The 13947-nt window shown below is 46.1% G+C and overlaps 1 pseudogene; it reads left to right on the top strand.

Moving 5' to 3' along the window:
- Nucleotides 1–356: 356 nt before the first annotated feature.
- Nucleotides 357–13242, top strand: LOC132805897 (Ig kappa chain V region Mem5-like; annotated as a pseudogene).
- Nucleotides 13243–13947: the final 705 nt, after the last annotated feature.

Raw genomic sequence — 13947 nt, 5'->3', positions numbered from 1 at the left:
AACTCTCGTGACATTGGAGCAGTGTTTAGATATTCCCTTGTGTTGCTGTAACCTCCAGGGTAACGGGCCAATAGCTGGAGGATGGGATTAGTGTCATCAGATCGCTGTTTACCAGCACAGACACAATGGGCCAAATGGCCTCATTCAATGTTGTTCACATCAATGACTCTGAGACAGAGAGAGAGAGAGAGAGAGAGAGAGAGAGAGAGAGAGAGAGAGAGGAAGTGTGAGGGGCTGACGTGGCTCTCTCTGCCTGATCCCATTTACATACTGAGGAACACCCAGTCAGACTCTCACAGGCTGCAGCTTTATAAAGCAGAGCCCAGTGAAGGGAGAGTTTATCAGGAACCAGGCACAGGGACAGGAGCACACACCATGATTTCACACATCCAGCTGATCTGGCCCCTGGCATTCTGTGTCGCAGGTACAAATCTCTCTCCTTCCACCTTGAATCTTTAGCTGCTCTCCATTTCACTCCAATTCCACTGACTTGTGATTGAAGGGAAAATGCTGAAACCAGAGGAATGCTCAGTGTCTCCAACAATCTCTCATTTGACTGGCTCTTTGTGTGACAGTTCTGACTTCACTGTGTTTCTCTCTGACCCCTCAGGTATCAGTGGGGACATCACCATGACCCAGTCTCCCCCGGTGCTGTCAGTGGGACTGGGCCAGACCGCAACCATCACCTGTAAGGCCAGTCAAAGCATTAGCAGCTACCTTGTTTGGTACCAGCAGCGAGAAGATCAGAAACCCTCTCTCCTGATCTATGCTGCAGCAACTCGATTCACAGGAATCTCCGATCGATTCACCGGCAGTGGATCAGGGACCAGTTTCACCCTGACAATCAGCAACGTTCAGAATGAGGATGTCGCTGACTATTACTGTCAGCAGGGTAGCAGCTCCTACGTTCGGTAAAGGAACCAAGCTCAGACTGAGTAAGTAAACCTCAATCCTCTGTTATTAACCCTGTCAATACTGAAACACACTTTCTAAAATACAGTTACTGATTTGTTGAAGGTGTTAGTGGGGAGCTGCAGTGAATGAAATGGTTGATTGAGGAGCACTGTGTCTAACAGGGTGTCCAGCTGTATTTCTTTACTTTCATGCCCTCTTTAAAAAAAGCAAGATATAAGTCAGTAAGTTTTACTCACCGTGTGGAGGAGCTCTGTCCATTTGCAGCCTGTGGTCCCATTCCTGCAGCATGGAGTGAAATCAGTGAGTAGCCTCCTGCCAGTCTCAGTGTGACGGACACGGGGCAGAGTTTGATGTGAGCTCTGGCTCCCTGTCCCAGTCTCTGATCTCACTGACCTCAGCAGCAGCAGCAGCAGCAGCAGCAGCAGCAGCACAGTGAGACACCGAGCTCCCACCTCCCCCAGCTTTAACTCTGCTCAATCACACAATCACAGAATTGTTACAGTGCACAAGGAGGCCATTCCTTCCATCCTGTCTGGACTAGCTCTCCGAATGAGCAATTCACTGAGTGTCATTCTCCTGCCTTCTCCCTGTCACCCTGCACATTGTTCCTTTTCAAATAACAGTCTCATTCCCTTCGGAATGTTTCAATTGAAGCTGCCTCCACCACACTCTCAGGCAGTGCATTCCACACCTTAACCACTCACTGGCTGAAAATGTTTTCCCTCATCTCACTTTTCTTACTTTTCCAATTACTTTCAATCTGTGGCCTCTCGGTCTCAATCCTTTCACAAGTGGAATCATTTTCTCCCTATTTACTCTGTTCCAGGCCCCTCCTGATTTTGAATTTCTGGAACAATTCTCCTCGCTGCCTTCTCCAAAGACTTGAAGGTGCCGGTGTTGGACTGGGGTGGACAAAGTTAAAAATCACACAACACCAGGTTATAGTCCAACAGGGGGTTTATTTGGAAGCACTAGCTTTCGGAGCGCCCCTCCTTCATCAAATGGTTGTCAGCGGTGCTCCAAAAGCTAGTGCTTCCACATTAACCTGTTGGACTATAACCTGATGTTGTGTGATCTGTAATTTTCTCCAAAGAAGACAGTCCCAAATTCTCCAATCTATCTTCAGAACTGATATTCCTCATCTCTGGAATGATCTTTGTGCATATGTTTGCCAGCTCTACAAAACATTCACCTCCTTCCTGCATTATTCACATTATTTATGTCCCTCATGATTTTATAAACCTCTATAAGGTCACTCCTCAGCCTCCGGCACTTCAGGGTAAAAGATCTCAGTTTTTCCAGCCACTAATGTTCACAGAGTCAGACAGCGTGGAAACAGATCTTTCGGTCTAACTCCTCCATGCTAACTAGATATCCAAAACTGACCTCATCCCATTTGCCAGCATTTAGCCCACATCCCTCTAAACCCTTCCTATTCATGTACCCATCCAAACATCTTTTAAATGTTATAATTGTATCTGTCTCCAGCATTTTCTCTGACAGCTCGATCTGGACACGCACCACCCTCTGTGTGACAAGTTACCCCTCAGGTCCCTTTTGGATCTTTTGCCTCTCATCTTAAACCTATACCCTCTAGTTTTGCATTCCCTTTCCCAAGGCAAAGACCTGGGATGTACACCCTGTCCATGCCTGTCAAGATTTTATAAACATCTATAAGGCCACCCCTCAGTCTCCGATCCTGCAGGAAAAATAACCTCTTCCGACAGTTCAAACCCTCCAGTTCCAGGCAACATCCATGTAAATCTTTTCTCCAGAATTTTAAGTTTAACAGCATCCTTCCTATCACAGGATGATCAGAATTGTTCACATTATTCCCAAAGTAGCCTCACCAATTTCCTGTACAGCTGCAAATGATGTCCCAACTCTGATACTTAGTGCAGTGACCAATAAAGGCAAGTGTACCCAACACCTTCTTCATCTCCGTCTCCCTATGACTTCACTGTCAAGGAATAATGCCCCTGCCCCTGCCCATGCACCTGCCCCTGCCACTGCCCCTGCACCTGCCCCTGCACCCTGCACCTGCCACTGCCCCTGCCCCTGCACCGGCCACTGCCCCTGCCCCTGCACCCTGCACTTGCCCCTGCCCCTGCACCCCGAGGTCACTTTGTTGAGCAACACCCCACAGGGCCCCACCATTAACAGTACAAGTCCTGCCCTGGTTTGATTTTCCAAAATGCAACATCTCACATTTATCTAAATTGAACTCCATTTGTCACACGTTTAGATCAGAGCGGTGCTGGAAAAGCACAGCAGGTCAGGCAACATCCGAGGAGCAGGATAATTGACGTTTCAGGCAAAAGCCCTTCGTCAGTATTCCTCTAGCTGAAAAGTCGATTTTTCTGCTCCTCGGATGCTGCCTGACATGCTGTGCTTTTCCAGCACCACTCTGATCTAAACTCTGGTTTCCAGCATCTGCAGTCTGCACTTTTGTCCATTTGCCACACCTCTGCCCATTTCCCCAAATGATCAAGGTCCCACTGTACTCTCAGATATGCTTCTTCACTATCCACTGTACCACCAATTTTGGTGTCATTTACAAACTCGCCATAATTCCTATATTCACGTCCAAATCATTTATTTAAATGATTAAAAGCCATGGACCCAGCACCAATCCTTGTGGCACACAGCTGACATCTGACCTCCAGTCTGAAAAGCAACCACTTACCACCACTCTCTGTCTCCTATCTTGAAGTCATTTTTTTTTACCCAAATGGCTAGCTCCCCCTGGATCCCATGTGGCCTAATCTTACTAATCAGTCTATCATGTCGAACCTTGTCAAATGCTTTGCTGAAGTCCATATAGACAGTGTATACTGTTCTGCCTACACCAATCTTCTCTTCAAACAACCTCAATCATGTTAGTGAGACACGATTACCATGCACAAAACTGCATTAATTTCCAAATGCATGCAAATCCTGTCCCTCAGAATTCACTCCAATAACTTACCCAGCAATGACATCAGACTCACTGGTTTATAGTTCCCTGCCTTTTCCTTACAGCCTTTCTTAAATAATGGCTAACATTAGCCAACCTCTCTGGTTCTCCAGAACCTCACTCATGGCGGTCAATCAGAAACATACCTCAGCAAGGGGTCCAGCAATCTCTTTCCTAGCTTTCCACAATGTCCTGGGATACACCTGATCAGGTCCTGGAGATTTATCTACCGTCTTGCACTTTAAGAAATCCTCTTCTATAATGTGGACTTGTGTCAAGACATTACTATTTACTTCCCAAGTTCCCAAATTTCCATGTCTTTCTCCATGATAAATACTGACCTGGAATATTCATTTAAGACCTAAACCATTTCCTGTGGATCCACCCAGAGGTACATTGTTCATCTTCATGGGGCCCTATTCTCTCTCTAGTTACTCTTTTGCCCTTTTCTTATTTACCATGATTCTACCACTTTTGCCCTTGAGTAAGTTCAGGAATTGTTTGCCCTCCTTCAAATGTATCTCGACTATACCTGGTCCACATCCTCTACTATTCTTTTCAGGACTTTCCTGCCAACCTTTGATCCCACTTTATTCAGATCCGATATATCCATATCCTATAGAAGCTGGCATTTTCCTCAGTGAAGAGGTTTGACCCTGAAATGGCCTTTGTTCTTTTCTACCGTCACCCTCAACTTTGTGATACAATGATCACTCTTCCTTAACTGTCCTCTCACTGACACTTGATCCACTTGGGCCTCCTCATTCCCAAGATCCAGATCTAGCAGAGCCTCCTTTCTCATTGGACTGGAAACATGCGGCTGGAGAAAATTCACATGAACACACTCTCACGACTCTGGCCCCTCTGTCCTTCACACTGCTACTACCCCAGTCTATATTCAGAAATTAAAGAAATTCCCCCCCCCCCAACCCCATTTGTAATGACTATTATATTTGCAGGTCACTGTAAATTCCTTGCAAATGTATCCCTCTAAATCCTTCCCATTGGGTGGTAAATTATTGACTGCACTGATGATTCTGTGGACCTTGGTGTTCCTCTCTGACAGTCCCTCCTGACTCCCACAGCTCTGCCAAGTTAGTTTAAACCCTCTCCAACAGCACGAGTAGATCACCTCAAAGGAGCTCAGTGCCAGCTCTGTTCAGGAGCAACGCTGTCTGGTCTATCCAGGTCCCATCTCCCCCAGACCCACTCCCAATGTCACAAGAATCTAAAACCCTCCCTCCTGGATCCTCTTCCCAGCCCCACAGTCACTTGTGTTATCCTCCTGCTCCTCTTGTCACTTGCCTGGGCCACTGGGAGTAATCTGAAGATTCCTACTTTTGAGTTCCTGATGTTAATTCCCTTCTGAGCTCCCTAAATTCTGACTGCAGGACTACATCCCTTTTCTCCCACTGTCACTGGGACCGATGTGGACCACGACTGCTGTCTGTTCCCCCTCTCCCCTCAGGGTGCTCTGCAGTCGCTCAGTGACATCCTTGACGCTGGCACCAGGGAGACAACACACCATCCTGGATTCCCATCTGCAGCTGCAGAAATACCTATCGATGCCCTCAGTCTCAAATCTCCTTTCACGATCACTCTTCCAGTCTTGCTAATACCACCCCCACCTCCCCCCCCGCCCCGGCAACCCCCCATTATAGCTGAGTCACCAGTGATGCCATGGACTTGGCTCTGGCTGCACTCTCCAGATGAACCATCATTCTCATCAGGATTCTGAACTGTATCCTGGTTGGAGAGTAGGATGCCAGGGGACTCTTATACTAGCTGCCTGATCCTTTTGGACTGTCTGCTGCTCCCCCATTCCCTCTCTCCCTGCATACTCTGAGGCTGCAGAGTGACCATATCTAGAAACGTGCTCTCCACGGAGCTCTCAGCCTCACAGACGCTCTGCACTGACACCAGCTGCTGCTCAAGCTCCAAAACCCAGAGCTCTAACTGCTGTCACAGACTTCACTTCCTGTACTCATGGTATTCCAGTAGCTGGGAAACATTCTGAAATTCCCACATGGATGCACACTCTCTCCACTCTTTGGTTGTCTCTTGGCAAAGTTCTGATGACAAACAGCTCCAGGAGGGCTCACAGTCCAGTGGGTTCAGTGTTCCAAGGTTTTGGGGAAACTCTCCAGAAGTCTTTAAGAAATAGGAGCAGAAATCAGCCATTCAGCCCATTGAATCTGCTCTGCCATTTGATCTTGGCAGATATGCTTCTCACCCCCATTCTCCTGCCTACTCCACAGGAACGTTCGATCCCCTTCACAATCACGAACCTATCTATGTCTGTCTTAAGTACACTTAGTGACTTGGCCTCCCCTGCCCTCTGTAACAATGAGTTCCACAGATTCACCACCTTCTGGCTGAAGAAATTCCTCCTCACCTCAGCTCAAAAGGGTCGGCCCTTCATTCTGAGGCTGTGCCTTGGTTCCCGAGTCTGTCCTGCATCGACTATATCCAGGCCTATCTGTATTCTGCAAATTTCAATAAGATCCCTCCTCATTCTTCTAAACGCCATTGAGTACAGACCCAGAGTCCTCAACCACCCCTCATATGACAAGCCTTTCATCCCCAGGATCATTCTTGTAAACCCCTCCAATGCCAGCACATTGTTTCTTAGAATATGGGTCCCTAATCTGCTCACAATATTCCAAATGCAGTCTGACCAGAGCCTTACACAGCCTCAGCAGTACATCTCTGCTCTTGTATTCTGGCCCTATTGAAATGAATGCGAACATTTCATTTGCCTTCCCAAGCACAAACTGGACCTGCCTGTTAAACTGAAGGGAAACCTGAATGAGGTTTGTGCTTTAGATTTCCAAAGGCTTTCCTCATTTAGCAAACAGTTTTTGCATCTCTTCTTCTTCCCGAAGTGCACACCCTCACACTGTCACACATTGTATTCTATCTGCCACTTCTTTGCCCACTCTCCGAGCCTATCCAGGAGATTTTACAGCCTTCCCACTTCCTCAACACTCTGTCCCTCCACCTACCTCATGTCACCTGCAAACTTAGCAACAGTGTCTTCACTTCCTTCATCCAGATTGTTAATGTGTAACGTGAATAGTTATGGCCATAACATTGACAACTGCAGAACTCTACTAGTCACCAGCGGCCATTGTTCCTCATGCTCTGCTTTATGCCAACCTGCCAGTCTTCAATCCATGCCACTACATTGCCACTAATACTGTGGGCGCTTATCTTATGTCAAATGCCTTGTGGAAATCCAAAGAGATTACTTCCTCGGACTCTCCTTTGTCTGACTGGCTCATTGCCTCCTCAAAGAATTCTAACAGATTTGCCAGGCATGACGTCTCCTTGATGAAGCCATTGCACTTCCAATCCTCTGCAATTTCATCCTTAAATTGAAGTCTAAAACCTTACCAACAACTGAGTCCTGGCTAACTGGCCTACAATGTCCCACCTTCTACCTCCCTCCTTTCTGAAACAGGGGTGGTATGTGAGCCATTTTCTTGTCCCTTGCCCCCACCAAATCCGGCCCCATCTCACCTCCATACCCTGACTCCATTGATTACTGAAAGATCATCACCAATGCCTCCACAATCTCCTCAGTGATCTCCTTCAGAACACATGGGTGTAGTTCATCCAGTCTGGGTGCGTTATCCATATTCAGACCTTTCAGCTTCCCCAGTACCTCCTCCTTAGTGATGGCCACTGCACTCCCCTCCGACCCCTGACAGTCTTGAATTACTGGGACACTGCTGGTGTTTTCCATGGTGCAGACTGAGGCAAAATATCTATTCAATTCCTCTGCTATTCCTTCATTTCCTGTTATTCCTTCTCCAGCCTCATTTTCCAGTAATCCATAGTCTATTTTTGACTCCCTCTTCCTCTTTATACACCTGATAAAACTCCTGCAATCTTCTTTTATATTACTGGCTAGATAACTCCCACATTTCACATTCTCCACCCTTAATGCTTTTTCAGTTATCCCCTGCAGGTTTTTAAAGGCTTCCTAATCCTCGGGCTTCCCACTATTCTCCACCACATTGAGTTACCTTTACTCAACTGAAATACTGTTCAATCTGATTGCAGCTTCTCCCTCTCAAACTACAGGGGGAATTCTATCGTATTATGGTCACTTATCCACAGGGATACTTTCACCTTAAACTCACTAATCAAGTTTGCCTCAATACACATCACTGAATCCAGACCTGCCTGTTCCATAATGGCTCAACCACAAGCTGCTCCAAAGTCCATCTCGTCGACATTCCATGAAATCCTTTCCTTGAGATACACTACCCAGCCCACCTATCCATTGACGTCTGCCCTGACATTTTCTGTCTCCTGACTGATTTCCTTCCCCACACCCTGATTACTGCTTGGAGACCTGGACATAACTTGCATCAGATTCTTTATTTATTGCAGTTCCTCAGCTCTACCCACACAGATTCTACACCTTCTAACTCTACATCACTTCTTGCAATTGATTTAATTTCATTTCTCACTAACAAGGCAACTCTTCCCCCTCTGCCCATCTGCTCGTCCTTTTGATAGGACATGTAACCTTGGATATTTAGTTCCCAGCCCGAATTCCCTTTCAGTCATGTCCCTGTGATACCCACAACATCGTACCTGCCAGTTTCAATCTGCACTACCAGCCCATTGTGTATATTGTGTGCATTTAAGTACAACACCCTTAGTCCTGCATTGATTGCCCTCCTTCCCATCATTGTCCCCTTATCTGCTGTGCTTTATGTTCGATTCCTGATCCTTTCCACATTCTCTGTCCTTTTACATCTTCTAGAAACTTGAATAACCTTTCCTGAGCCCTCCTCAACTTTAACTAGTTTAAATTCCTTGGAAACTCAATTTACCTGGATTTGTGACATCACTCGGTCAACCTTACTCAGAATGCTTTGTGCATTTAGATACAAACTCTTTAAGTTTGTTCTATTGTTGATTTTCCCTGCACTTTTATGATCCCTTTGATATTCAAAAATTCCATCCCTTCCTTTTATTTTCTGGTAACAATCAATCCCAACACTATCCAGCAATCCTACCTTCTCCTTTACCTTCCATTTTCTCATTTTCCATCCAACTGAACCAAATTACTTTCTCTTTGGGTTGAGTTCAGGCCAATATTTATCGTTGAGCCAACATCATTATTGCTCTTTGATCTCATTGCTTCTAGTGGGATCTTGCTGTGCAGAAACTGGCTGCCACGTTACTGACATTGCAACAGTGACTGTTTGTCAAACAAAACTGCCTGTAAATGTCTTTGGGAGAGCCTGATGTGTTAAGGGCTGGATTGAAATACAATTAGAGTCAGAGAGATGGACAGCACAGAATCAGATCCTTTGGTCCAACTCGTCCATGCTGACCAGATATCCGAAATTAATCTAGTCCCACTTGCCAGCATTTGGCCCATATCCCTCTAACATCTTCCTATTTACATACCCATGTCTTTTAAATGTTGTAATTGTACCAGCCTTCACCACCTCCTCTGGCAGCTCATTCCATACATTTAACACCCTCTGAATGAAAACATTGTCCCTTAGGTCCCTTTTAAATCTATCCCCTGTCACCTTCAGCCTATGCCCTCCAGTTCTGGACTCCCCAACTCTGGAGAAAAAATCTTCTCTATTCACCTTATCTATGCCGCTCATGATTTTATAAACCTCGATACGGTCACCCATCAACCTGCAATGATCCAGGGAAAACAGCCTCAGCCTATTCAGCCTCTCCTTTTCATGCAAACCCTCCAACCTTGGCATCATCCTTGTAAATCATTTTAAGATTCGCAACATTTTTCCTACAGCAAGGAGAACTGAATTGCACACAGTATTCCAAAAGTGCCCTAACCAGTGTCCTGTACAGCCGCAACAGCTCCCAACTCCAATACCCAATGCACTGACAAGTAAAGGAAAGCAAACCAAATAACTTTGTCACTTCCCTATGTACCTGCAACTTCATCTTCAAGGAACTATTCTTCATTTTTTGGAATAACTGAGAGTCTTTCAATTGTGAAAGATGCCATTCCATGGCACTATTGGATGAAGAGCAGGCAGTTCCCCCTGGTCTCCCTGGTCAATATTTATCCCCCAGTCAAAATCACTCAGATAGTATTTCTCTGCTAATTATCACATGGGGTTTGGGATCTCGCTGTGCACAGTCTGCTGGAAAGATCCAGTGGGACACCCTGAGTTGGGGACAGGTGCTACACAAGTGCAAGTCTTTCTTGAAGGTTGGAGTCTCCTGATCAGGATCCTCATCCATTGTCTGCGCACTCTCACCTTCCAGGAGTCATGGGGTCATTAGGAGCAGTGACCCTGTCTGACTCTAGGACACTGAGACTCTTTGCAGCCTCACCCTTGACCTCAGCCCAATACTGTGCAGCAAGGTTTGAAATATAATCTAGAATCTTCTACACAGACACCCCAACGTGATTCTTTCCTGACGTGTGTGGATCCGAGTCTGCTCCAATGTTCTTGGATAAGGTTCTCCTGATCTGTGGGTAATCGGAGGTTTGTTAAAGAGATATCACGCTCCATCCCATTTTCCAGCTCTTGCTCCATAGCTCTGGAAGTTTTGCTGTTTCAAGTGAACATCTAAGTGTTTTTTCAATTTGATGAGGGTTTCTGCCTCTCCCACCCTTTCAGACAGTGAGTCCCACATCCCACCAAGCTCTGGGTGAAAACAAATACCCTCAACTCCCCTCTAATCCTGCCCCAACTGATTTCAATCTCTCCCCATGGTTATTGTCCTCTGTGCTGGTGGAAATCAGTCCTTGCTACCCACTCTGTCCAGGCCCCTCATCATTTTACACACCACCATCATATCTCCCCTCAGCCTCCTGTGTTCCAAAGAAAACAGTCCCAGCCAATCCAATCATTCCACAAAGCTCAAAGTCCCCATTCCAGACAAACTCCTCCTCTGTCCCCATCTCTAATGGAATCACATCCTTCCTGTAATGTGGTGACCAGAACCGTACACAGTTCTCTCACTGTGCTCTAACTGGGGTTTTATACAGTTCCAGAATAAACAAACTCCTTGCTTTCACAGTCAACCAAAAATGAGATAAGGGAGGTGATGGTCTAATGGTGTTATTGCTGAGCTGTTAATCCAGAGATCCAGGTAATGTTCTGGGGACCAGGGTTAGAATCCAGCAGATGGTGGCATTCAAATTCAATCAAAACAAAATCTGCAATTAAGAGACTAATGATGACCATGAAACCATCATTGATTGTCAGGAAAAGCATCTGATTCCCTTATGTCCTTTAGGGAAGAAAACTGCCATCCTTACCATGTGACCCCAGACCCACAGCAATGTGGGTGACTCTAAACTGCCCTTTGGGTGATTAGGGATGGGCAATAAATGCTGCCGATCCAGCAATGCCCTCATTCCATTTAGGGAAAAAGAAAAGCATATTATCCCATGTGTCTTCTGAACCACCTCACTGACCTGCATTAATCACCATGGCCACATCTTCCAGCTCCACACACATCTGACTTCCAGCTTCAAAATGATGAGAGACATTCCTTCATTATCTGAGAAACAGATAGAAACATCAAACACAGGAGCATCAGTAGGCCATTCAGCCCTTGAAGCCTGCTCCACCCTTCAATATGATCATGGCTGTTCATCCAACACAGTCCCCTGTTCCTACTTTCTCGCCACATTCTTTGATCCCTTCAATCCTAAGAACTATATCTAATTCCTTCTTAAATACATATTGCATCTAATTCCCTTTTGCTGGAAAAATGGATGACAATTATTGGGTTGTTGTTTTTTGACCAGTATGGACACAATGGAATAATGGGTCTTTTGGGCCCCTATGACTCTATTGTTATTTATTATGAATAACTGGGTATCAAGGACTGACCCTGTGGCACCCTAAGTTGTTATTACCTGCCATTCAGAAATAGACTCATTCTTTCTGTGCTGCCTGCCAACCAGTTCCCAATCCATGTCAGTACATGAACCCCAATCCTCTTGTTTCTTTGGTCTAGTTGTGGGAGTCCCACCCTTACTCATTGTGGGAACAGATTCGGAACAGTCTGTCTCATCCTTCGAGGGATCCCACTGCCCTGACACTGATTTCCCATCATGCCATTGGTTCCGATCCACTTTTACCAAAGCACCGCACAGTTTAGGAAAATGAAAACTTTTACACTTGCTCCATGGTTCTCCATTTCCATCCCTCCTCTCAATCTCACTGAGTTCTGATCGCTGTCACTAAAGTGCTCCCCCATCGATAGCCCTTCCAGCTGTCCACATTCATTCCATTACCGATGGTCCAAAATTGTCCCTTCTCTCTCTGCTGCTTCACCATCACCTTCTCAGGGACATCTAGGGACGGTAATGAATGCTGGCCCTGCCAGTGACACTCAGATCGCAAGAAGCAATTTGAACAGTGTCTGTTCATTTGTTGGGTTTATTCTGTATTGACTAAGAATGTTCAAAAAGATTGTATTGCCAGTGAATATTGTGAGGGTTGAATTCCCTTCAAAAGGCAGGGATTAAAATTGTTTCTTTTGTCTTTCAGTCCGTGACAACTCTCAGCCCAAGCTGACCCTGCTGCCCCCCTCCCCGGAGCAGATCAATGCCAAGGGCACTGCCACCCTGGTGTGCCTTGCCAATCACTTCTATCCCGATGAGCTGGAGGTGCAGTGGAAGAAGGACGGTGCAGTCATTTCGGACGGGGTTCAGACCAGCAACTACCTGCGAGCTTCGGACAGCACCTACAGTGTCAGCAGCCTGCTGACCCTCTCTAGGTCTGACTGGGAGTCCAACGCTCGCTTTTCCTGTGCCCTCACCCACGTGACCCTCCCCTCTCCCCTCAGCAAGAGCATCAGTAAATCAGAATGTGTATAGAGAGCGTGAGACAGTCCACAGAGGAGACACAACTTTAAATAGAACAGCGCTGAGCTGACAGGACAAAGGTCATTGTCAGCACTGAATTTCAACTCTCTTCCTTCTCAGGACTGTTCAGAGAATCTTCTGAGGTTTGGATGTAAAAGCAGGTCATTGCGACAGTGTCGACAGAGCTTTACGCTGTGTCAAACCCCATGCTGTCCCTGTTCTGGGAGTGTTTGATGGGGACAGAGTTGACTTGCGATGCCAAGTAAAATCTCTTGAAGTTGCTGAAGACTGTCAGCTGTACAAAACAATGTGAACCTCAGAATTCTCTGCTTCAGTAAACCAGATCTCCTTCCTGCTTAGCTGTCAGTTCCAATTTAAGGTTTTGTCACTGTTTAAAGGGACAGGATTCTCATGTTATTGAGCAAACCTCCACAAGTGTTTTCCTCAAGCTCCATTGTGGCTGTGAATTTGAGCAGCCTCCTCTGTCTGGGCTGTTAATTGCAGTTTTTTTTCTGTCTATGTGAATGTGGAAAAGGGAATAAAGATGAAGATTCAGTCTCTGTTTCTGTGTGCTTTGGAAATCGATGACTTTCCCCGCCCTCCAGTTGATTGACTGCATTTCAGCAGGTCATTGTCAAGATTGGCTGGTTGGCCTGCCAATCAATTACAATCATCAATCATTAATCATTTTCAAATGATCCCTTTGGTCAGGAATTTATGCAGGTTACAAGATTCCAAAAAGAACAGAAACTGAAAGCTGTTAGGACTCAATAAGTACAATCTGATGCATTCCCTTTTCACTCTGTTGGTCCAGGCCCGGCTGATGGGATCGCACTGTGCAATCTCTGCTGCATGTTGGGTAGCTGTTGAAACAACCTTCGGCCAATCACTGACATTGTCAGCTGTGTCTCTCTGAGGTAAAAACAAGGACTGCAGATGCTGGAAACCAGATTCTAGATTAGAGTGGTACTGGAAAAGCACAGCAGGTCAGGCAGCATCTGAGGAGCAGGAAAATCGAAATTTCGGGCAAAAGCCCTTCATCAGGAATAAAGCTCTATTCTTGATGAAGGGCTTTTGCCCGAAACGTCGATTTTCCTGCTCCTCAGATGCTGCCTGAACCGATGTGTTTTTCCAGCACCACTCTAATCTAGAATGTGTGCCTCTCTGAGTGTGAGTGTTTAACATAATGCTGCTTGGAGGGGTCTCTCTCAGTGTGGATTTGTTACTCAGAGAGACA

The sequence above is a fragment of the Hemiscyllium ocellatum genome (assembly GCF_020745735.1).
Source record: "Hemiscyllium ocellatum isolate sHemOce1 chromosome 9 unlocalized genomic scaffold, sHemOce1.pat.X.cur. SUPER_9_unloc_3, whole genome shotgun sequence".
NCBI classification, from domain to species: domain Eukaryota; kingdom Metazoa; phylum Chordata; class Chondrichthyes; order Orectolobiformes; family Hemiscylliidae; genus Hemiscyllium; species Hemiscyllium ocellatum.
This window is presented reverse-complemented; position numbering and strand designations above follow the sequence as displayed.